Source organism: Pipistrellus kuhlii, unplaced genomic scaffold (assembly GCF_014108245.1).
Source record: "Pipistrellus kuhlii isolate mPipKuh1 unplaced genomic scaffold, mPipKuh1.p scaffold_m20_p_2, whole genome shotgun sequence".
Lineage (NCBI taxonomy): Eukaryota > Metazoa > Chordata > Mammalia > Chiroptera > Vespertilionidae > Pipistrellus > Pipistrellus kuhlii.
This window is the reverse complement of record NW_023425515.1, coordinates 131,899,840-131,924,402: the sequence shown is the minus strand read 5'-3', so window position 1 is coordinate 131,924,402 and position 24,563 is coordinate 131,899,840. Positions and strand designations below refer to the sequence as shown.

General features: G+C 41.4%; 1 protein-coding gene across 3 annotated transcripts in view; it reads left to right on the top strand.

Moving 5' to 3' along the window:
- Positions 1-24,563, top strand: part of LRRC8B (leucine rich repeat containing 8 VRAC subunit B) — a 77,089-nt gene that overhangs the window by 27,023 nt on the left and 25,503 nt on the right. For 2 of the 3 annotated variants that reach the window (XM_036448331.2, XM_045584361.1), the window contains one exon: positions 15,554-15,608. The gene's annotated coding sequence lies outside the window, so the exon portion shown is untranslated. Of the gene's footprint in view, positions 1-15,547; positions 15,609-24,563 lie in introns of those variants that run through there. The other variant, XM_045584362.1, reaches the window with a different exon arrangement.

The window sequence follows — 24,563 nt, the reverse complement described above, 5'->3', positions numbered from 1 at the left end:
ATTCTGCTGCTGGTGGAAATGGGGTTTTTGCAGTGTCAGGAGAAAAGCATTTTTCAAGGACCCATATGGGAGGATGAGGTGGTAAGATTTATTTGGGTGGAAACAGAAGGCTGCCCCCAGGTTCCCAATGTCTTATCTTCAACCATCCCACTGTGAAAAAAGTCCAACCTTGTTTTCATTAAACCCCCATACAAAGGCCGGGGACCAGAAATTCTGTGCCGTTGGTTCTGGTCCATGTCTGTCACCATCTGGCAGGCATAGTCTATCCCCAGCTGCACGCTCTGGCTAGCACCGTGCACGAGCCCAGGCTGGGAGCCCATGAGGTTGCTGGACCCAGATGGCTGTTAGGGTGGCATGGCTGCTATGAAGAGAGAAAGTGTGAGCGAATGGGGAAGGGAGTGTCATGGGCACCAGAGATAACGGAGCTTTGTTAAACTTGGAATATATTACCTCAGGCTTGGGAAGGGTCAGGCACCCTTTCAAAATAATTAGTCAACTTCCCAATCTTTCATGGGCTTCTGAGGGGCCCAACCCCTAACCAATCTATTTCCAAGATTTTCTGGAGTTGTGTCCCTTATCCAATCCAAGGCTAGGTACCTCCCCTTCTAGGTCACCATCTTAGTTCCTGTTGCACATGCCTCATCATAGAGGCACCTCTACCTGAACCATCTAGGCAAACTCCCAGCAGAGGAATTTCTTTTGCTGTTTTTATTCCTCCCCTGGTAATGACCGGTAACAATCCTTCCTGCCCCCTTGCCGGAGGTGGGGGTGGGAAGGGGGAGTTGGGTGTGGGGGAGGAATAGGTCCTGAGAGGAGAGGATGCCCTAGAGCACAAGTGTCAAACACAAGGCCCACGGGCCAAATCCGTCCCGCCAGGCCTTGCAATGTGGCCCGCACCACGCTGTCATCACCGCACTCCGCTGCGTTTCCATCACAATGACAGTTTATGACTGTTCAGTAAACCATTCGGCCCGCGATTTAGGCTGGATTTTAGATTTTGGCCCCTTCTCTGATTGAGTTCGACACCCCTACCCTAGAGAGTGTGTGAAGCTGTAACTTCCTGGTGAAGCAAGTTTATCGTCTGATTCAGCTCCCAGCCCATTAGATTCAACAATGTCCAATTCCCTTTGCTCTCTTCCTTTATTAATATCTAGCTACCTATGCTAGCAATTCTGCACAGTATCCATCTTAGAAGGGAAATATCAATTGTGACAAGTCTTGGTTGATAAACTATCCTTGGACAATAAAAATAATCATTTGATGCTTTGCATAACTCTTCCTATCTCTGGTCACTGAGTCTTCCTACTCCATTAAAAAACAAATTAATCAAACAGAAAAATTGGTTTCTGTTTTCAGGGAGTTTTCAATTTACCGTAGAATGAAGGGAGTAATGGAAACCCCAGCAAAAACAACTAAGAGACATTTGCTTGTTACCGTGGAAGCAAAGGGTACATTTCTCCAAAGCAAATCACTAAAGATTCCGATTGCTTTGTTGAAGCGTAAATTTGCCAGCATAAAAATGATAGCTTACCTCTGTTCTCCACTCATCAGGCAGGCTGGGAGAGTGCTCGCATTTCAGATGAATCAGCCTGGATATGAAAAGCTAGTGCACAGGCGATTGGGGACATTCCAAGCAACACAATGAAGACGTGTGCTTTTGGAATTCCTCACATCACTGCTTTCGTTAAATTGACGTTTTTAAAAGGAATGTGTTTTTAAATGAAATTTTAATAGTGCCTCAGCTGATTCCAAATGTGTTCTTTCATTTTACTCGGCTTTCACAGCGGGATCATATTTGGTTTCACTTCCTGGTTTGTTCTCACAAGCCTGTTGCTGGGAAATATTTAAATAAAATTATTTATTTATAAGAGAAGAATATTATTTTATAATGGGTGAGATAATTTGGTTTGATTTAGATATAGTTCAGATAATAATTTTTATAGAAGTAAGATTTCTGATACCTAAACTTGTAATCAGTTGCTTAAAGAAAACTCTTAAAAAAAGAAGAAGAAAAAAAAAGAAAAGAAAGCTCTTTGGCACTGAACTCGATTAAGTTACCTTGGGGTGAAGTCATCTACAGAACTGTTTGAATAGGCACCCGTGATGAAACATGAAATGTTGGCCCATGTTTAGAGTAATTGTAACTTAATTCTAAACAAAGGTTTGATTGCCTGGTGCGTGACAGTGCCTAATGATTTTTCCAGAGGAAGGGCCAGTATATTCTTAAGATGACGACATGTTAATGGTGTGTTTCACACGGCCACTAGAGTATCTGGAACCCCTTTGTGTATGTGTTTTATTTATTTTTATTTTTATTTTTTAAAAATATATTTTATTGATTTTGTACAGAGAGGAAGGGTGAGAGGTAGAGAGTTAGAAACATCGATGAGAGAGTCATCGATCAGCTGCTTCTTGCACACCCCTACTTGGGGACATGCCCGCAACCAAGGTACATGCCCTTGACCGGAATCGAACCCGGGACCTTTCAGTCCCCAAGCCGATGCTCTATCCATTGAGCCAAACCCGTTTCGGCTGTGTATGTGTTTTAAAGACTGTTTTTGTGTGATATTGCAATGCGTGAAATATTTGGCTATTAATTCTAAATGTCATATTTCTACCTCAAAGCACCTAATTTTACCTAAGTCTTCAGGTACCATCCTGTGTAAACCAAACCAAAACAACCAACCAAACAAACAAAAACACCTACTGAAATCCATTTCTCTCTCAAAAACATCAATAAAGACTTTCTGGGAAAATCTGCTCTCTCAAAATCTGTTTTGTCTAGCTGCATCATTTTACCGGCTAGTCTAATAGTTCAATATTTTAAGCATAACTATTTTTCTACTTGAAAATTTCTACTTTATTTTTTAAAAATATATTTTTATTGATTTTTTACAGAGAGGAAGGGAGAGAGATAGAGAGCTAGAAACGTCGATGAGAGAGAAACACAAACCAGCTGCCTCTTGCACACCCCCTATCGGGGATGTGCCCGCAACTAACGTATATGCCCCTGACCGGAATCGAACCTGGGACCTTTCAGTCCGCAGACCGACTCTCTACCACTGAGCCAAACCGGTTTCAGCAAAATTTCTACTTTAATTGTGAATTTTATTTATGTTTTATTTTACAAGGTGATCTGATACATATCCTAATGTAGAATTAGGCTTCCTGCTATTATTCTCTAACCCCCTCCCTGACACTTTCAAATTAATTTCCCTAATATACCCTTAAATATATTTTTTTCCATGTAGTGATTCCCTGCTGCTTATATGATCAAATCTAAATTCTTTTCTTCTCTCATTAGAATATTTGTCTATTAATTCCAAAAGTGATATTTTTACTCCAAAACAATCATTTCTCAGATGCCTGTTGTATGCTAACTTGTGGGTTATCTATTGAAAAGTTCATAGCCTAGCCAAAACTGGTTTGGCTCAGTGGATAGAGAATTGGCTGTGGACTGAAGGGTCCCGGGTTCGATTCCGGTCAAGGGCATGTACCTTGGTTGTGGGCACATCCCCAGTAGGGGGTGTGCAGTAGGGAGCTGATTGATGTTTCTAGCTCTCTCTCTCACTCTCTTCCTCTCCTATATTTATAAAAAAAAAAGTTCATAGCCTAACATTCCAAACTTTCTTTAACATTTTACCCTAGTCAACTTCCTGATCTTGTCTTAATTATTTCTGTATCAAAAATACCATTCCAAATATATGTCTCATCATTAACTTCTTAAATTAATCTTGGCTTCCTCCTACCTTCATTATTTGTTTCTCCATTCCTCTACATTAAAATATTATGTGCTTTATTAACCCCTTATTCCTTCACCTCCCAACTATATAAATTCTATACATCTTTCTTGGCCCAACTCGTAAATTCTAAGCTGCAACTATTATTTCTTTGGCATGATTGCCATAAGACACAACTGTGTAATCCATTTGTTTGATCTTTCTTATATTCATGCTCTAAACTAGGGGTGTCGAACTCAATCAGAGAAGGGGCCAAAATCTAAAATCCAGCCTAAATCGCGGGCCGAATGGTTTACTGAACAGTCATAAACTGTCATTGTGATGGAAACGCAGCGGAGTGCAGTGATGACAGTGCGGTGAGGGCCACATTGCAAGGCCTGGCGGGACGGATTTGGCCCGCAGGCCTTGTGTTTGACACATGTGCTCTAAACCACCAAAGCATATGCTTCTTTTGAGGGTCCTGTCTGTGTTTGATACCTTTCTACCCCCTATAGTGTCTTGGGCAATGCCTTGCATTGAGCAGAAGCTAGGCCGTGATTGTTGAATTACACCTAGTGTCAGAGTGGATGGATGGATAAGACATTTCTCTTATACTTCCTCTTGGAAACTACATCTCTGGCCATGACACACATGGATAGTACCTGGAGTCCTCTTCATTTCTAACTCTGTTCAGCTCACATGACTACGTTGTTGCCTTCCTAATAGATAAAACTTTCCGCAGTGAAAACAGATGGTGTTGTCAAATATAAATAGAAAAATATTATTTCTTGTGATGGGTAAGGAAAAAATAGATACAGAAAAAAACACACACGCATTAGCTGTCTTGGCACGATCTTTCTGCCTTTCAAGTTGGGTTGCTGAGAAATGACTAGGTTTATGTGCTGTGCACAAAGGGGAAACTTGAGTTTGACTAGAGATCATGCGTGTCGTGTAGCTGAATGTGTCGCCAAGCCAGACAAAGCCCCACCCTGATTTAGAAGTCATGTGTTAAGCTTCCAGAGGGGAATGTGGCTTCTGTCTTTTGAGAAGCAATCAGAACTCTAAAATTCCCAGGAAGAACCTGGTGTCTCTCTGTTGCTAACACCAAGGGAAGCTGCAGGACCCTGCTGAGTTCTGAAGCCCAATGTGCAGAGATCCTACCTGTCACCTTCTCTGGAATGTGGGCGTTCTTCCTGGTTCTTACCAGTTACTTGTGGGTTCTTTTAGAAGCCTGACCTTCCTCTGTCACTTCAGTATGCCCCAAGCTGCCTCTAGGTATTCTTAATGCTGAGTTAATTCCCCTTCTCTGCTGATAGGGCTCAGATAAAGTCTTTACTTGCTAAAGGATTCGGGGACCTTTCCATGTTATGTAGAATTTGGTGCATTGAAGACAAGTTTATGTAGCTATACTGGAAGGTGTTGTGGTGCTTACTCCAAACAAGGGGATCTAATTTTTTTAAAAATATATATTTTATTGATTTTTTACAGAGAGGAAGAGAGAGGGATAGAGAGCTAGAAACATTGATGAGAGAGAAACATCCACCAGCTGCCTCCTGCATGCCCCCTACTGGGGATGTGCCCGCAACCAAGGTGCATGCCCTTGACCGGAATCGAACATGGGACCCCTCAGTCCACAGGCTGATGTTTGGTGGGCCTCTAGATAGCTGCAGAATGGCAGCTGGTCTCCAGAGGAACCAATCAAGTGGTTAGAGGATTAGAACTTTTAGGCTACCTCTGACCTTTGAGAAGTGGAGAGGGGCTGGAGATTTTCAATAACCAATGGCCAGCAATTTGATCTATCATACCTATGTAATTAAACTTCCAAAAACACCCCTAAATAACAGAGTTGGGGAGTTTCTAGGTTGGTGAACAGATTGAGGTGTGGGAAGAGTGTAGTACCCTGTTTCCCCGAAAATAAGACAGTGTCTTATATTAATTTTTGCTCCCAAAGAATCACTAGGTCTTATTTTCAGGGGATGTCTTATTTTTCCATGAAGAAGAATACAGGACATATTTATTGTTAAATGAAAATAAAGGAAATTTATTACCTGTATACGGTACGGTAGTACGGTACTTGTCAACACAAACCAGACAAACTGTGAATCCTACAGTATCAAGAATTTACTCATTTATTCAATGACAATCATGTCATCATCTTCTGGAACATCATCATAACAATCCAATTCCTGAATTTCCTGGTGAATTTCTTGTGACTCCATTTCTTTTAGAATCAGTGGACCAAATCTCTCATGTTTAGCCTGGGGGGGGGGCTTATTTTTGGGGGATGCCTTATATTTCACTCAGAAGGAAACTTGTAAGTAGGTCTTATTTTTGGAGGATGTCTTATTTTCCAGGATACACGGTACTTGGAGAAAGCTTGGAAGCTCCACCCCTCCCCCTCCCCAAACTATGTTGCCCTATGTATGCATCTCTTCCATTTGGCTTTTCCTGAGTTGTATGCTTTACAGTGAAACAGTAATGCTAGATTGTTGTCCTGAGTTCTGTGAGCCATGCTATGCTCTAGTGAATTATTAAACTTAAGGAGGGGGTTGTGGGAACCCCTGAATTTGTCATCAAGTCGTACAGAAGGGTTGGTAGTCGGAGTACAGGGACTTGTGACTGGTGTCTGAAGTGGGCACAGTCTTATGGGACTGAATCCTTAAACCTGTGGAGTCCGATACTAACTCATGCCAGAATAGGGTCACACTATACGACACCCCAGTTCATGGGAGAGAAAATTGTGTCAGAAAAAAAGACCTCTCACTGTGTTTATCCTAAATGTAAACCAAACTTTGTTCTGCTCCAGCAGAGGAGCAAATGGAAACCAGTGAGTCTGGCCAGCAGCCATTAACCAAGTTGCAAATTTGCAGGATTGATTTAACTTTCACAAGGTGAAAGTGGACTTTTTACCTGAAATAATAGGTGACATAAGAACCCGTTCTTTCAAAACTGGCTTTCTCTTTTAGCATTCTTGCCCAGTGCTTCACTCCCCGCCCTCCCGTTCTTTCCAGGGAAAACAGAATCCTGAAGAGATAGCAGTGCTGGCTGCCTGGAATGTTTTAAGAGATCTTCTCTGGGTTGGGCTTATCAGGCTTCACTTCCTTGGCACTGTGAGCCACAGGTCTTAGGTGTTTTTGTTAGTGTGTTTCCTTTTTAAACACCCAATTGATGGAATGTAAATGGTCCATTATCAATCCATTATTGCCAGGTTGATTTGACGAGTCATTTTTTTTTTTTTTTCCTTAGCCTGTAGTTCTGAGTTTGGGCCAGGGAGTTCTTTGCCAAGTTTCTTTTGACTTTGCAGTGAGATTTAAATGCTAGGAGGTGCCAGTGACCTTGTAACACTTGCTGGTTTTGTCTCCTTGGGTAAAGAGAGCTCACTTCATGGGTTATTTTGTTTCAATTTAAGATAATGTTCCAAGGCCCGTCCCCTTTTAAAATTATTTTTACCAGCAAAAGAATTGGCTTTCTTTGTGAGTTCCCCTTTACGTTTAATGTGCCACTTTAATGATTCCAAAGTACTTCTACAATATTTATCTTACCACTAATAACAGCTCTTGGGGCCAGTATGACTGTCCCATTTTGTAAAGCGGAGGACAGGAAGGCCTGGATCGGGCAAGTGGTTTGCCGGAGCCCATGCAGACAGTGGTGGAGGCAGGCCTGGGACTCCTGCAGGGCACCTTTCTCACACTGCCACCATGGGCAGCCAGCCTCTGTCTCTCACTCGAACGTGGGGGTAGGGAGTGATGGTGGAGAAGCTGAGGCTTCACTTAGTCAACAGTGAGGCCCCTAGGTTCAGGGGGAACAAAAGACATTTACATAAAATAAAATCAGGCAGTTTGTACTTGCCTAAAGCAGCACAGAACATTTCCTGGGTAACGCGCCAGCAGGAAGAGCAGTCACCCTGGATTCCCAGAATAGACTGCTGCTGACCAGGAAGTAGAAGAAAACGTCTGTGAAAAGGCCAGTATCTGGGAACACAGACACTGGTAACTTGTAGATAGAAACAGAGCAAGAGGCTTGAAAAACCGCTTCCCTTGTGGTTGAAACTATCAGAAACCAAGGCCTAGGCGGCGAGAGCTGCTGAGGTCAGAGGTAGCCATTCAAACGTGGGAGGTTCAGGGTGTGCCCCGGTGAGTCACCTGGTGAAGCATCCTTTCTTTCTCTCCCAGCTCCTCTCACGTGAGTGATCATCACAGTGATCATGGAATATGTTATTCAGCCTGCCCAGCCCTTTGGGGTCAGACTAGCATTCCTGGGCAGGAAATAGCAAGACCCAATAAAACCAGAGGAGCTGGATAGCACGCGTTTCCCTGGAGTTCCATTGCCAGGCCTCTCCCACGCCCCCAGGAGACATCATTTTGTCTTTATAATAACAAAGAGTACATGGGGATGTGCTGTGATTTAGAAAGAGCTCTCTGGCTGCCATTTGGAAACAGGACTAAGAAGGGCAAGAGGGGAGGGTATTTCAGTTGTCCTCCTCACAGCGGGGCCAGGCCCCACCCACGGCAGTGGAATCAGGGATGCAGAAGAAGGGGCTAGTTTAAGAAAAGACAGACCTGACTGATTTGAGGGATTTGAGGATAAGAAGGTTTTTTAGCGGTTGGGTGCCTGTGCACTTGATACTGCTCTCTCTCTTCAGCATCATTGAGCTCTCGGTCTTGATGTTGCAGGTTTGACGTGGATGAGAGCAGAAATGGCGGATTCAGTTTGGGACATGCCACATTTGAGCTGCCTCCGCCCACCTCAGTAGATAGCCAGGAAGAGGTGATTTGGAAGCTTAGGCTTAGGGAGCTGGGCTCACCTTATAGTTTGGGAGTCATCTACACAGAGGTGGTGGGTGATCTTGAACCATAGAGGATATCACCCCAGAAGAGCATATGCATCTACTGTCCAAGAAGCGAATGTGGTGAACCCCGTTTCTCAGTGGGTGGGTTTAAATTAGGATCCTTCCATGGTTCCCAGTTACCTTTTATTTTTAAGTATGCTTTTAGTGATTTCAGAGAGAGAAAGGGAGAGGGGGAGAAAGAGAGAAACATCAATGATGAGAGAGAATCATTGATCAGCTGCCTCCTGCACACCCCCTACTGGGGATTGTGCCCACAACCTAGGCATGTGCCCTGACTGGGAATTGAACTGTGACCTATTTCATGGGTCAATACTCAACCACTGAGCCACACTGGCGAGGCCCACTTACCGTTTTACCGTCAACTAAAATCATTGCTTTCATTAATTATATGCTTGACCTGATGACCTTCTTTTCTTGCTATGACCCACTTTAGTCTCTTTTTAGCAAGACTGATTTCTTAGTTGCCAACTGAAGACTATACAGTGCTCTTTCTAAGAAAACCAACACCATTCTTCTTGGAGTTAATGCTTTTCCTGGGCTGTCACTTTTCCCCTCTAAAGCCCTGTGCAATTCTCACCACTCCAGAGGAGTCTTTTCAGATTAGGTGTTCCCTCACTCCAGCTGCAATCAATCAACTCATAGCCCAGTGGAATGCAGGAAGCAGAGGATCAATCCATCATCTGGCTCTCTAATACCACAAGTGAGGAAAGTCAGGTCAAGTGAGGTGAAATGACTTGTCCAACATTATACTGTCCATTAGATGCAGAGAGTAGAAAACCTTGTGGAGGTTGATGGACTTAATAGATTTACCTCTTAATAAGATTAATAAGAGGATCAAATAGTTTCCAAATCCATCTAAATTTATTTGTGATTTTTGTAAACAGGTAGGTACTTCCATGTTTTTTTGCGGGGGGGAGGGAAAGATCTCATGTGTTTACCTAGTAGTTACTAGAAGATTTTTAAATGTGTTAATTTCATATATGGCTATTTCTTCTAGTGTAAAAAAAAAAATCTATGCCCTTTTGGGAAAAATTAGTATGATTGTATGTCTCCCATCCAAATCCTTCTAATTCAAGGTAACAAACAAAATTGGTAATTAAATATTTAGTTTTTATATAATAACCTATAAATTATAAACAAAGCAAATTTGACACCTGAAAATTATATTTTGGTGTGTTGGCATGTTTTTAGTATAATGGGGCTTATTATATATTTAATTTATGTTTTTTATTATGTTCATTTTAAAGCAGTTAGAACACAGTTTTCCTGTTTTACATGATTATAGATATTTTTGGTGGTAAAATATATGTAACAAAATTTATCATTTTAATCATAAAAGTGTACAATTCTGTAGCATCATGTACAGTCTCATGCAGCTATGATTATTGTTTCATTATATAGATTTACATATTTAAACATACAGGTTTATAGACTTAAAACATGACCTTTGCTTGGGTGACATTGGCTCTCTGTCTTGTCTGCAGCATGGCTCTAGATTGGGGAGATAGGCATTGCACCAAAAACTGGAGGTTATTTGCACAGGTTTATCTTTTAAAAGGGGGCATCCTTGTGTATTATTTTGGCTTCATAATACTTTTTGTCTTTCCTAGAGGCCATATATTAAATAATTGAGGTAATTTGCATTTGTAATTAATGACACTGGAGTAGTAACTGGAGTCATGTGACATATTGCAAAATTTGGTGTGGAAAGTACTAATTTAGATAGAGAACCAAACCCCATAACATCCCATCTAGTTTCTCCTAAGAAGAACTTTAAAGCCCACTTTTAAGAATTAATTTTAGATAGCTACTACTCTGTTAATAACTTACCATTTTGAGCACTTATTTTGTACCTGCTGCTGTGCTAAGCATTTGATTTATAGTTACCTCATTTAATTCTTGAAACAACTTCATTAATATCTATTTTACAGATGAGAAATTTGATACTTATTGCTACTAATCTAAGGTCTAGCAGATGGTAAATGACAAAGTCAGAATTTGATCTCAACTATTCTGCCTCATTCCCTTCCAGGTCTCTCAAATATCATAACAATTTGAGGAAAAGAACTAGGCCTAACAAAGTAGCATGTTGAAAGTAAAAACAAATGGAGGTCATGTAGTACTCCTTTATTAAGTCATTCAGAAAGAAGGTCATATTTCCATGATGTGGTATTAAGTTTTTTGAACCACATTTTAATAGAAAGGCAAGAAGAAAAGCCAGGTAAAACATTATTTAAGTACAGATTAAACGTAAGACAGCTATTCCTCCTGTCATTCAATTGGTGGGTAATTGTTTCTCTGTAAGAGGTTGTGTGGGCAGGATGCACCCTCGCTCTGGATATCTATCATGCTGATTTTAATTACATAATAGAGGCAGGCAGGATAGAGGGAACACTTGTTGATTTTGTTCCACTAAGTGGAATACTGAGTAATGAGCAAGGAAAAACTATATAGATCTGAGTGGTTTTTTTTAGATTGTGCCTTGTGGTTTCTCTATAAGATGGATTGCAGATTTTTAAAAGAGGGATGTCATGTTCTATATAAAACTCCATTTTGTATAGCTCCTTGGAGAGGCGGCTATAGCAGATGGCTCTTAGAGCCTGTGTGAATTCTGGGTTTGTTTTGTGAGCTTGAGCAAATTCCAGTCCTCAGCTTTCTCACCTTCAGGGTTGAGATCATAATACCTACCTCACTAAGTACACAGTAAATTGAAAGCCTTCCCCTTTCCACCTCCTGCCACCTTTTTCCATTCAACAAGTAATTATTGAGAATCTCTTGTGTCTTGTGTTCTGTCCCATACATGGAGCTCTTCTGAGAGCTCAAAGTGAGAGGCAGGAAGGCACCTAACCAGCTCTTTGCGCTGCAGTTTAGTGGAAGTGCTTAGAACTATCTACACTCCCTAGATGTGGAAGAAGCCCGAGGTACGGAGCAATTACATGTTCTGGTGGTCCGTGGACAGCAGTGTCCATTTGAAACATCTTTTGTATTTAATGGTCATTTACTACTTGGTGAACATTAAACCTTTGTATTTCGTGGTCAGAAATGAGTTCAATGTAAACAATAGGCTGATTTGCAATGCATGGCAATTTGAGTTTTGTCATTGGGTTAAGAATATGTTATGCCAGCCAAAACCAGTTTGGCTCAGTGGATAGAGCGTCAGCTTGTGGACTGAAGGGTCCCAGGTTCGATTCCGGTCAAGGGTATGTACCTTGGTTGCAGGCACATCTCTAGTAGGGAGTGTGCAGGAGGCAGCTGGTCGGTTTCTCTCTAATCAATGTTTCTCACTCTCTATTCCTCTCCCTTCCTTTTTGTGGAAAATCAATAAAATATATATTATAAAAAAAAAAGAATATGTTACGCCAGATGTAGCAATCTTTACAGTGATCGCTGTGAGAAGTTATTGGTTTTACAAGACTGATACCATCCAAGGACCTGCAGAGCTGTCAGTTTGATCATAGCTCCCAGGGTTGGGGAATTACATACATGCAGAGCACCTGCTTCATGGCAGGCTCTGGGGAAACAAAAAATGTCTTTGCCGTCCTGGCACCCTGGCCTTGGGGGAAGGTGAACAGGGCAGGATGCACACCATCCTTGCTTGGGTGAGAGCTTGATAACTCCATTGGTTCTGGCGTTATTCCTATGGCATTATACTGTTAACTTGTACAGAAGAAGTTATATGTACTGTGAAGTTATTGGGTAAGATTTTAAGGTCACCCAGGAATGCTGTGGCATTTTATTCAGTGACCCATCTGTAATTCAAAATGGCCATCATCCTAAAGCAGCCAGTCATGCTGAGTTTGACAGCACTTCTCCATTCTGATTTGTTAGGTGTCACATGTGGTGGGGAAGTTGTCAGCTATGAATTTTTCTCCTTTCTTTCTCTAGGGTGAAAGCTTGGCATATGCTTTTGCCCCGGGGTGATGGAAATGCGTGAGGCTCTGTCCCTTCCACCGTGTTTGCCCCGTTCCAGGCCCATCGTGCGAGTGCGTTCATAGATCTTTCAGAACCCTGGTTCCTAATGGGGTTTGATCCTGATCTGGTGTTATTTGTTCACTCAGTAATTACTTACTAATTTCTTGATGGTGGGGACAGTACTAGACATGGGGTCACTCTAGGGGAGCTAGTAATGGGTTACCCTGGGCAGGCTAATGATTTGATGTCACTTCAGACTGTTATTCTTTAAATCCTGGTTCATGACACTGTTAAGATGTCACAGAAAGCAAGCATTCTGTGACAGGGAAGAGCACAGCCAAAGAGGCCCTCTGGTTCCCCCTCTGCCTGTTCTCAGGATCTCAACAGACCAGAGGTAAAACAGCAGATTCCTCATCTTCCCTTCCAACCATATTCTGAGCAATCCTTGTGAGAGGTTCTGGTAGATACTATTTTTGTTCAACCTAATTCAGTTTCCAGAGTTGTTTTCAACACCCCTTCGATGAATCGGTGCATGGAAGCCACTGTGATAGCCAGGCCCTCAATCTAGCGCTGGGAAGAGACTCTGGGGTAGGTACCAGGAGTCCTGGCCCAGTCCTCCGGGAACTTAAGGCAATAGCTTATGGTAGACTATCACACAGTATGAGAGAACTATTAGTGAAGTGTCCTAGGGACAGAGATGGAAGTGCAGTGGAGACAGCCTGTGGAGGTCAGGGTGGCTCAGGGAAGTGATTCATGGACGTGATCCCAGGGTGGGACAGAAGGTAAAGCGACGTGTTCCTTTCAAATTGATGAAATTGCATATTTTCATTTCATATCACGGAAAGCCTTAAACTTTTGGAATTGCACAAAGCAAAGTGACTAGGATATTACAGTGATTTTGCCGTATTTGATGGCCTGCAAAATGACATCAAGTGACTATGAGGAGATTTTTGACTTCTTGCTAAATGGTTAATTGTAGAATTTTATTTAACTTTTCACTACAAGACAAACTCACCCAAATGGGAAGCCCTTCTCAGATTCCAAAACGTTACAGTAGTTCGATTTGCTACAAACAAGTTTGTTTTATAATCTCCATTCTTTCTAGTGACAAGCAAGAAATAAGAGCATTCAGGCTTCTCGGTTTTCACAGTAAAAACCTTGGGCCTTTGTTTTTTATCAGAAGGCTGGTTGCCCCTATTGTTCCTTAAGCCATAGTCACTGGGGAGTATTCCCTTAGAGCTCTTACTTGAGAAAGGAAGTCTCGGTGTTTTGCTTGTCTTCCAGATTCGGAGATGACTTTCTGGAATTGACTTTGTGTCCTGCTGCTGGGGAAAGAAAATGTTTTTGAGGGAGGAGGGCATGCTAGCTTTGTAACATTCATTAGCATAGCAAACTGGAGGAGCCACAGATGCTGTCTCTGGGCAGCTGGGTCTGCAGAATTACTGAGAGTCCCAGGCTTGTTTTTATCCTGCCTAACATGGACTATTTATTCTGCTCTGAGAAGCATTGCCATTCAGTATTTTTGCATGCTCATCCTTCCCACTTGTACTTTTGTTTGTTGCTGGAGAGGAAGAAAGCCAATAACTTCTGCTATGGTTCCTAAAATTAGAGTGATTTGGCTTTAGCCTGGATAAAGAAACTGAAGTACATCGTCTTGTTGTTGTTGGTGGCTGTGGTAGTGGTGGTGGTGGTGGTGGTGGTGGTGGTGTGTGTGTGTGTTTAACTGACATCAATGGTTGCACTCTGAGATGACAAATTGTCATTCTGAGAAAGCTTTTTTGAACTTCTACGTTTATATCTTCTCAGCAATATATTCTTCTGGTTTAGGTAGATAAGTAGAAAAAAGAATGAAACTCATTAATAAAACATTGGCAAGCATTCAACCCCACTTAATCAAAACAATGCAAAATAAAGCAATAAGATCATTTTTTTAATGGAATTAGTGAAGTGTATTTTATTTGTTGTTGTTGGGGTTGGTTTGTTTTTTGCCTTTTTTAAAATGGTGATTCTAACATCTGGTGAGAGTTCTACTGATATATTGTTTATAGGAAAGAAAATTAGCATAATCTTCTTGGGAAATAATTTGATGTTACATATCAGAGGCCTTAAAATATTCAAGCTCTTTGACTCATTACTCTCACTTTCAAAGTCTATGCAAAAGAAATCATACGAACAGAGTACAGAAATGTTTACAACATTATTAGTAATAAAAAGAAAAAAAATCTAATATTCTGTAGTGAAATGGTTTTGTAAACTATGACATACCCACGTATGAATTATGTTTGGAGAAACTATTAACAACATTGAGAAAGCCTGTGATAAATGATGAGGCAAAGGAGATCTGTGTTTTGCCATTGAATTTTACAATGGCACAATTGTGTATAGTAATTAGCAGTCCAGCAAAAATAAAACAAAAAAACCTGGAATGAGAAAACAATCTCAAATATTAAATCTTTCTTCCTTCCCCCATGTTTTTCTTCTTTCTGTAAGAAGCGTAAATATTTTCAATTGGTGTTTCTATCTTTTATTTATGAAATGAGTGGTGCCTTAGATAGAATGCTTATCTCATTTTTCACTAAAAATTTAATGTTCATATTTTACACTTTGTAAATTTCCATGGTGATGAGATTGAATCTGTAATTTCTGGTAATGATTTGTTTCTTTCCCTGGGTGTTAGTTAACACCTTTTATGAGAGGTCAGAAGGTGATCTCTTTAACAGCACTCACTTTTTAATTAATTTATTTATTTTTTGTTAATCCTCACCTGAAGAGATCTTTTCCATTGACTTTTAGAGAGAGACAGAGAGAGAGAAAAACATCGAAATGAGAGAGACACATAGATTGGTTGCCTCCGCACATGCCCCGACCAGGGCCAGAGATTGAGCCTGCAACAGAGTTACAGAATCAAACCCTCAACCCTCAGGCTGTGGGCTGAACCGACCAGGGCAACACTCAGTTATTTTTAAAGTTACTTTTTTGTATGTTGACAATTTTAGTACCATATAAATTGACAAATTGTGTTGGAGTCCTGTGATGCACAAAATATAACAATATGTTTATGATTTATCTTTAGGAATTTTTCAAATAGAAACTAATGGCAAAGTTTCCGGTTGACCAGCATTCATAGGGTAAGATTAACATTCTGAATTGTGAACACATGGTAAAGATAATTACTGTTACATTGGTAGCTTGGGGCAAACAAATAATGAATACTTAATATGCAAAAAAAAAGTATATTTTTTATAGATGGCATGAGTAAAAGCCTGATGGTTTTAAACAAGCTAAACAGAAAATTAAATCTATATACATTTTGGTAAAATGTTACCTTACTGTGCTTTGTCAGTTTTGTATATAGGAAAGTGTGTGTGTGTATATGTGTGTGTGTGTGTGTGTGTGTGTGTGTGTATAAGAGAGAGAGAGAGAGAGAGAGAGAGAGAGAGAGAGAGAGAGAGAGAGAGAGAGATTTTTCATTTTTAACATTAAAATTTAAAGAATATAATAAATGTCTCCAACAGACTTAGACTGCATGACTCCATGCCTGTATTTTTCTGATTTTTGTTTAAGGTGGTATTTTTGATGCATAGCATTAGTTTGCCTGGTTTTCATAAGTAATAGATGGCCATGCTTTCCTAGAGTAGGTAAGTCAGAAATAAATAAGTCCTATGTTCTGTTGCTTCCTACAAACATCATTCTTCTTTTATAGTTGTAGAAGATTAATCTTAGATTAGCTCTGTGGCAGAACTTTTGAGTTTGATTTATGCACTGTATGAAATAGCATGACTTTCTAGCGTGAGCACAACATATGTCTTAAAAGTGTGTCACCCTGAACGTGGAATTGAGGCGGAGCAGTGGTGAGCACAGTGGGCCTATTCCCTGGCATTCTGAACACCCTTCTTTTTATAGATGAAGATGCAGATCTTTTGACTTCTTGAGTATAGCCACATTTCCCTGCTGATTCATTGATTTGACTATAAATTTTTAAAAGCTAATATCATCAACTCTTCCTGCACTTATGACTCTTTGGTGGCTTTTCCATCACTCCTGAACTGTGTATTTTCCAAACTCTTTACTGTGGCAGCAAGCCCTCTGTCACTCATCTTCTTTCTGCAGGCTCCTGACGTTCCAGCCGAGAAGCCTCCTTTCTGATCCTCATACACCCTGAGCTTCTTACTCCTTCATGGAATGACCCTCCACAGCAGCATCACATGTCTGACTCCATTTAGATCTGTGCTTTAATGGCAGTCCCTCTAAAGAGGCCTTCCCCAACCCTCCAATCTAAAGTAGCTTTATGGTCTTCATAGTGTTTCTGACTTTATTGTGTTATCTACTTGGTTATCGTCTCTCTTTCCTTACTACCCAGTAAGGTCACTCAGAGCAGGGTTCTTGTCTATCTTACATACCTGTATTTCCCCGACCACTTAGAACTCCCCCTGGCACATAGAAGGCATTGTAAATATTCGTCGCATGAACAGATTAATGTTCTGATCCCTCTCTGACAAGTGCTGTTGCTCACTTATGTTTCAGCCATTTTCTTGGGTTATTTGGTTTGTATGGAACCAAATGAAGTACTGTTTAGGTTTAGCCTTCATTGCACCCATTTTGGCACAGAAGTGACGCTATAAGATGGGATGCTTTCAGCTATGCATATTTCCCCTCCATAATCCTATATAATAAAAGGGAAATATGCAAGACAACCGAACAGCAGAATGGCCAGTCACTATGACACACACTGACCGCCAGGGGGCAGACAGTCAATGCAGGAGCTGATTGGGGCCTCATTGGGGCCTGCTGGCCAACCACTTGGTTTCTCCCCACAGCTGGCTGGCTCCAATCATCCGATGGTAAAGGGGGAACCAGGGGTAGGTGGCAGTGGGGGGTGAGGCCGGTAGCCAGGAAAGATGGCCCTGATCACAGGCCAGGCCTAAGGACTATACCCATGCACAAATTTTGTGTGCCAGGCCTCTAGTAGGAATATAAATCCTATGAAAGCAGAACAAGGCCTCATATCTCCTTGGTATCCCTTTGGAGTTCTAGCCTCCATAATTGAGTGCACATAAATGTTAACTTTAGAGAAAGGTTTAAGATGAGTCGTTTACTCATATTTTTAAGGATTTCAATAATACACTGCTTTGTCTGCTCCAAAGTTTAAAAACAAAAATCTCATTTTGAATTATAATTGAAAAATTGTAACACAGCATTATTCTGGACTATATTTGAAGCTTATTAATTAGGCTACATGGCCAGAATCAGTACTCTAACCATCCAATTCTTTTCAAATTAAGAAACTTGGCCATAAGCCCATGTTTTACCCTTTGACCCTCGAGAAGCCACTTGAACATCTCTGAACTTTCATTTCCTTATTTGTAAAGACTTGGACTTTGATCTCTCTGGTTTCTTCCTTGAGTATATAGTCCATATGCTTCTGCTCTTGTGAAGGTAGGTCACCTATGGAAGAATTAGGAGAATCGGCTGGAATGATGATCTCTGCTTTTAACCAGTCATTTGAAAGGAGAGCATGTATGATTCACAGGAAACTGCAGAGGCACTGAGTTTGGCTCTATTTTATGGCTTTCTTACTGTGAGGTGGGGGTGGGTGTCAGGGAGACATTTTTGTATCAATGAAGGTAATGGAGAAGGGCTTAAAGTTACACATTCTCTCTAAGAATTATGCAGCCACTGGTGGCTTATGCTCAACAAATAATCCTATATAATAAAGAGCTAATATGCTAATGGTCATTTTGCCCTCACGCCTTAAGGACAGATCAGCAGGAGGCTGCATGCACAGCAGGCGCGAGTGGGTGGGGACTTGACGCTGCATCCCCACCTGGTGCCGGCCAGGGACGTGATGCTGCGTCCCCCACTGGCAGAGCATGACGGGGGTGGGGTCAGCTGGGTCTGGGTCCCTTCCCTTTGAATGTGCACGGATTTTGTGCACTGGGCCACTAGTATTATAATAATGTGGCTGCAACTTCTTTAAATGTGTTCTAGTTAATTTGGTAGTTCACTAAAAGTATCCAAGAACTAAGAGGTCTTTTCTCTAAGATGATCACCATCTAAATTAAATGCATGATGGGATGGGAGGACAATCTAGCTTTGACGTCTGTTGCCCCATTGATCGCCAGGGTTGATTCAGCTGATCTGGCTGGCTAGTCCACATGCATTCCTCCCAAAGTAGATGACTTTCCTCCCAGAGGAGAGGACCGGTCTTCAGTCAAGGGTATATGAGTAGCTGCTAGAACCTCCAAACAAGCTTCCAAAGTCCATTTGTAGGAGAACAGAGGGTAGTCAAGCTTTCAAGACTCCAGACATATAAATGAGGCACTGCATGCAGAAGTCAGTCTGCCTTTAAATTTTTTTTAATTAATTAATTAATTAATTAATACATGATGTATTCCATGTCTGTGAAAAACCAGGATAAATAAAGAATGTTCTGGAAACAGCCTAAGTGCCCATCAGCAGACGAATGGATTAAAAAAACTGTGCTATACCTACACAATGGAATACTATGCTACTGTAAAAAAGAAGGATCTCTTACCATATGTAACAACATGGATGGGCCTGGAGAACATTATGCTAAGTAAAATAAGTCACACATGATCTCACTCATATGTGGGATATAATGAACACATTTTGATGAAAAATAGATCCAGAGACAAAGAAACCCTGAATAGACCATCTAACCTCAAAGAGAAGGCGGGGGTGGGGAGTAAGAGTTCAACCAAAGGATTTGTATGCAGGCATATTAGCATAACCAATGGACATGGGCACTGGGGCAGTAAGGGCTTGTGCTGGGGGCTGGGAGGGGTCAGAGGTGGTCAATCAGGAGAAAAGGAGACATATGGAGTACTTTAAACAGTAAAATAATTTTTAAAAAGAATGTTCCTTAAAACTGAGAGCGACAGCTTTTATTGGGATATCTAGGGTTGTTCTCATGGTTTTAATTGCCAAGTTCAGTAACTTTCTCCTGGGGCTTTAAAATGATTAGGGTCATTTTCTTAATATTAGAATAGTTTTATGATTGTTTTTTAGACCACTCGCCTGCTTTGGGGAAGAGGTTGTAGAATGGTATCACACGTCTCTATTCTCCTTTAGTTCCTCTGTGTCATTGGACTATCATGTCAGCTTCTCTCCTTGAAACTATTTGGTTTTAGTGTTCTAGAAATACCGTGCTTCTCCTTTATTTCATTGACCCTGCTTCTGTATCCCCCTTTATTGCTCTGTGTCTGGCAGTCCTTCATCCGATGTATTATCTCGGGGAGAAAAGGTCTGTTATTCACTCACTAAATTTACTCTCTGGAAGGGTTATTCATTTCTATGACACTATCTACTACTTAAATACTCACCACGTCCTATTGGGGGGAGGGGGGTCACAGATGGCGGCGAATATTTTGTGATTCTCCCATCAAGAGATAGACTCTCTATTTCCCCTCCCTTTGGATCTGAGCTGGCCCCGTTTCCTTTTTGAAGCAACCCATGGGACAGAAATGGTGTGGGGTTATTTCTAAGGCTGGACTAAAGAGAATTGTAGCTTCTGCATTCGTGTCCTTGAAAGGTTCCTTCTTAGAACTGAGCCACCTTGCTGTGAGGAAGCCTGCACGGCCGTGTGGAGGAGCAGCCAGGCCTCTGGTCATCAGCCCGAGCTGAGCTCCAGGCCAGCAGCCAGCCCAAGTGCCAGCTCTGTGATTGAGGCGTTTTGGACCTTCCAGCCATCCCAGGATTGAAGCCAGCACCATGTGAAACAGATTGCCTCATCATCCCACAGAATCATGAGAATGATTTTGCTATTTTAGCTGCTGAGTTTTGGGATGGTTTGTTACATAGCAATTAAGAGCCAAATTAACAACTGACTGTACCTAGAAGTGCGGTGCTGTCATAACAAAACATCTGGCATGAGCTTTGAGGCCAGATGGCAGTGAAGACCTGAAGGGCAGTGAGAAGGCTATTAAATGTTGGCTGGGTCCTCAGTGGGTGACTCGGTTGGTTGGCGCATGGCCCCACACACCAAAGCTTTCGGGTTTGATTCCTGATCAGGGCATATACCTAGGTTGTGGGTTCCATCCCCTGTCGAGGTGTGTGCAGGAGGCAACGGATCAATGTGTCTCTCTCACATCAATGTTTCGCTTTCTCCCTCCCCTCCTCTTTTCTCTAAAGGTCAATAAAAACATATCCTCTGGTAAGGATTAAAAAAAATATTTGTTGCCCGGAAAAACAGTGAGGAAACTGCTACTGGAAAACATAAAATGGTACTGTTGTGTTTTGTTTTGTTTTTTATCATGGCAGAAAAATCAGCAAAACTGTCCCCTACATGGAAGATTGAAAATGAACCTAATGAATTTGTGGGTCTAACTTGGGAGATTTTCCGGCAGAATATTGAAGTGCTAATTAGCTTTTTTTTTTTTTTTTTTTTTTTTAACCACCTATAATCAAAGTATTGCAGAGATGAATTTAAAAAGAGACTATTCCGATTTTAAGTCAACTTTAGAGGAAATATTTCTGGATGATGATTTTCTAGGGTCATAAATAAAACTGTTTCTCATGGCCAGCTTCCTTACCCAGCAAAAGGTACTTCAAGTAAGAAATGTCCTCAGGTCTAAAGATTAGGTCCAGAACACTGCTGCCATAAAACTTGGTCTCGGGCTAAAAATAAAACCTGGGGCATAGCTATAAGACCTTATATTAAGATTTCAAAAAGATTTAAGGCAGAACCTCCTAGATCATCTCAGCTAGATGTAAGAGTCTCTAAGAAACTTAAGGACATTGTTTCATAGCATTGAGGACTGAGGAACTGATTTAGGTGGCACAGTCCTGGATTTGAAGCCTGAACTTGAGGCCATAGTGGGCTAAAACTTTGGGGGGCAGGGACTTGGGAGAGGGTGAGCAGACCTGGTATTCATGGGAATGTAAATTTGGGGACAAAGAATGGGCTCTGGTGGTTAAACATGGCTGCAATTCCTTGGCACTCTTCCCATTGAAAGGTGTTCGCTTCCTCTCTCCTTGAACCTGGGCTGGCTGTGTGACTCCTCTGGCCACTAGAATGTGTTGAATGTGACACTAGCTTCCAGGGCTCTGCCATAACAGATCTGCAGCTTTCACCTCTGTGCTCGGAGTGCACCATCTTAGACCCCAGCTGCCTGGCTGTGTGAGGTCATGCGAACGGCCACGTGAAGTCTCACATGAGGGAACTGCCAGCCAGCAGTCAGCACCAGCTCCCCGCCTGATGAATGAGGACATTTGCATCTTCCAGCTACCTTTGTGCCAGCCAACACCATGAAGCAGAGAACCACCCACAGAATCAGGAGAAATAAAACTGTTGTGTGTTTTTTTAAGCCTTATGGTTTGGAATATGCAAAGTAGCCAGCCAACATCCTTGCCATCTGTATGCGATGAGTGGCAGCCTCTGTCTGGCAAAGGCTTCCTAAACATCTTGGAACATACTGTTTCCTTCCTTCTGCATTTTTGCAGGGTCAGCTCTTTACTGTACCAATATTTATGGTGCACTGTGTGCTCGAAACTGTGGAAGGCACTACAATAGCATAAGATCAAAATCTGAATCTATTTGACTTCTGCTTCTCTCTCTGGTGTTGGCCAGTGGCGTGAGTTTTCACTTGCAGTGACTATTTCATTCTTTGCTTTCTTTTCAAATGCATTAAACATTTCCCTTATTATTTCTGGCCCACATGGTTGAAATAGCCTTTCAGCTGCCCCCTTGCTTCTAATCCCTCCCCCTCCAATCCGTCCTGCAAATCTTGACTCAGTGACTCATGTTCCCCGGCCTCTCGTAGCTGAGCCTCTGAGGCTCATGGAGGAGATGGTAGCTGTGCCGTTACAGTCTGTGGGGATTAGGAGAGGTACCCTAGACATCTAGGGAAACAGGAAACACCCAGAAGACTTAAAAAGGCAGGCATTTTCCCAGATATTTTATTACTAATCTTTCTTGTGGGCTTTCTCCTCCTGCAGAGATTTAGAAATGGTAATAATAATTTGGCCTTACCTGGACCACTTGAATTGCTCTGTGGAAGTGGAGCCTAGGTTTAGGTTTCATTTTATTGTGCTCCAGGTGATTCTGATGTGAAGCCAAAATTGAGAACTGCTGTCATCGATTTGTGATTCTTATAAATGGTCTCCGCACCAGCAGCCGCCACATTCGCTAGGTATTTGTTAGACATGGACATTCGTGGGTCCTGCTTCAGACTTAATGAATCAGAAACTCTGAGAGAAGGGCTACTCACTTTGTGTCTTAATAAGCTCTCCAGTGCCTTTTGTGGATATTAATAAAAGAGAAACACTTTATTAGATAAGTCTTAGTTCCATTCCAGGTCTCAAAACCACAACTAAATTTGGGAAGGGTGTTTGTTATTTGAAAGTTGCTATATTGACCAGACCTGAAACAATTGGTAAGAGAGATAAACTGGTATACTAAGTGTCTTGCTAGTGATCATTTGGTACTTCTCAAATCTCTAAAGAGTAGTTCAAGGTATTCTCTCTTTATTATTTAGTTTTGTTTTTTTTTAATATATTTTATTGATTTTTTACAGAGAGGAAGGGAGAGAGATAGAGAGCTAGAAACATCTATGAGAGAGAAACATCGACCAGCTGCCTCTTGCACACCCCCTACCGGGGATGTGCCCACAACCAATGTACATGCCCTTGACCGGAATCGAACCTGGGACCTTTCAGTCCACAGACCAGCGCTCTACCACTGAGCCAAACCGGTTTCGGCTATTATTTAGTTTTCGATTACAGTTTTGATTTAACAGTATTTTGTATTACTTTCAAGTGTACCGCAGAGCAGAGAGACATTCATTTGGTTATAATGCGTTTCCTTCAATAATTCAAGTGCTCACCAGGCACCATAGATAGCTTTTACAGTATCGTTGAATACATTCCCTATGCTTAACCTTAAATCCCCAGTACTATTTTGTAACTGTTAGGGTCTCCAAAGGAGGTGTGCATGAGGCCAAAATGCATAAAGAATTATGAGTTTATTAGGTCATCTGAAAATCAGATGGGCTAAGCCCCCAAATGGTGCCAGCACCCAAGGACGGTGAGTCAGAGATGTTAAAGGATCCTAGGCGAGCTTTTTCAGTAGGGAATTCTCCGGGCACATCCAGATCCTGGGCAAGTGCAAAGGGGAAAGTTACTGGTCTTAATAAATGGAATGTGGTCTAAGTGAAAGGGAAAGTCGATTGCAAAATGATCTAAAGGTCAGTTTCCTAGGGAAAGGGGGTATCGATTTCATCAGTTGATAGACCTAACAGTAACTATCAATTAGTGCTTCTTAAATCGCATCACCTTTTTTTCCCCTTATCCCCTAAACCCCCTCTCAAGGGGTTATTTAAAATAAAGGAGCAAACTTCTCAGGGATACTGATGCTTTGTTTCCCAGAGAGAGAACTCAAATAGGTGAATTTAAATATCAGTTAGCTGTAGGATCGGCCCAAGAAACATCTTGAAGTAGTACTAAACATTTTGAAGGGGTATAAAATGTCTTTTAAATCAATTTTCAGTGAGTAAGAAGACAAAAACCCCATTTTGGATTGTTTAGCTATATCCCTGCCTGGGGCCAGAGAACAGGGATCTTTGAAGTACCTGCCAGTTCTAAGCATACAATGACTCTAACTACCATCTGATCATCATTTGTTTATTTTGTCACTGGTTATTTTGGAAATGCTTTCAAAGTAAAGTAAGGACTGGTGGAAAGTAAAGATGCCTAACTTGAGTGTTGTTGTTCCAGTCTGGGAGACTTTGGGGTGAGATTGTCAAATGAAATTCACGTGCTTTGAAAAGCTTTTATGATTTTTTAATGAAGTTTAAAAGCTAAAGGAATGGGATTAGGACCATAAAATCTTTTACTCTTAACATTGTTTCTTTGAACTGATTTAGTGCATTTGTGTATGAGAAATAGAGATCTGATTTGGATTGAACCCTCATTGTTTGTAATAATATGGTCTGGAAAAAATTTCCTAGACACAGAAATGGTATTGCATTCTGTAATGACAAAGGACTGCTATCCTCCAGCTCTCCAGTTAAACTCTTCAATGAGAAAAATTAACATCAGTTAATATATCGAAAGGCTTGAGACTT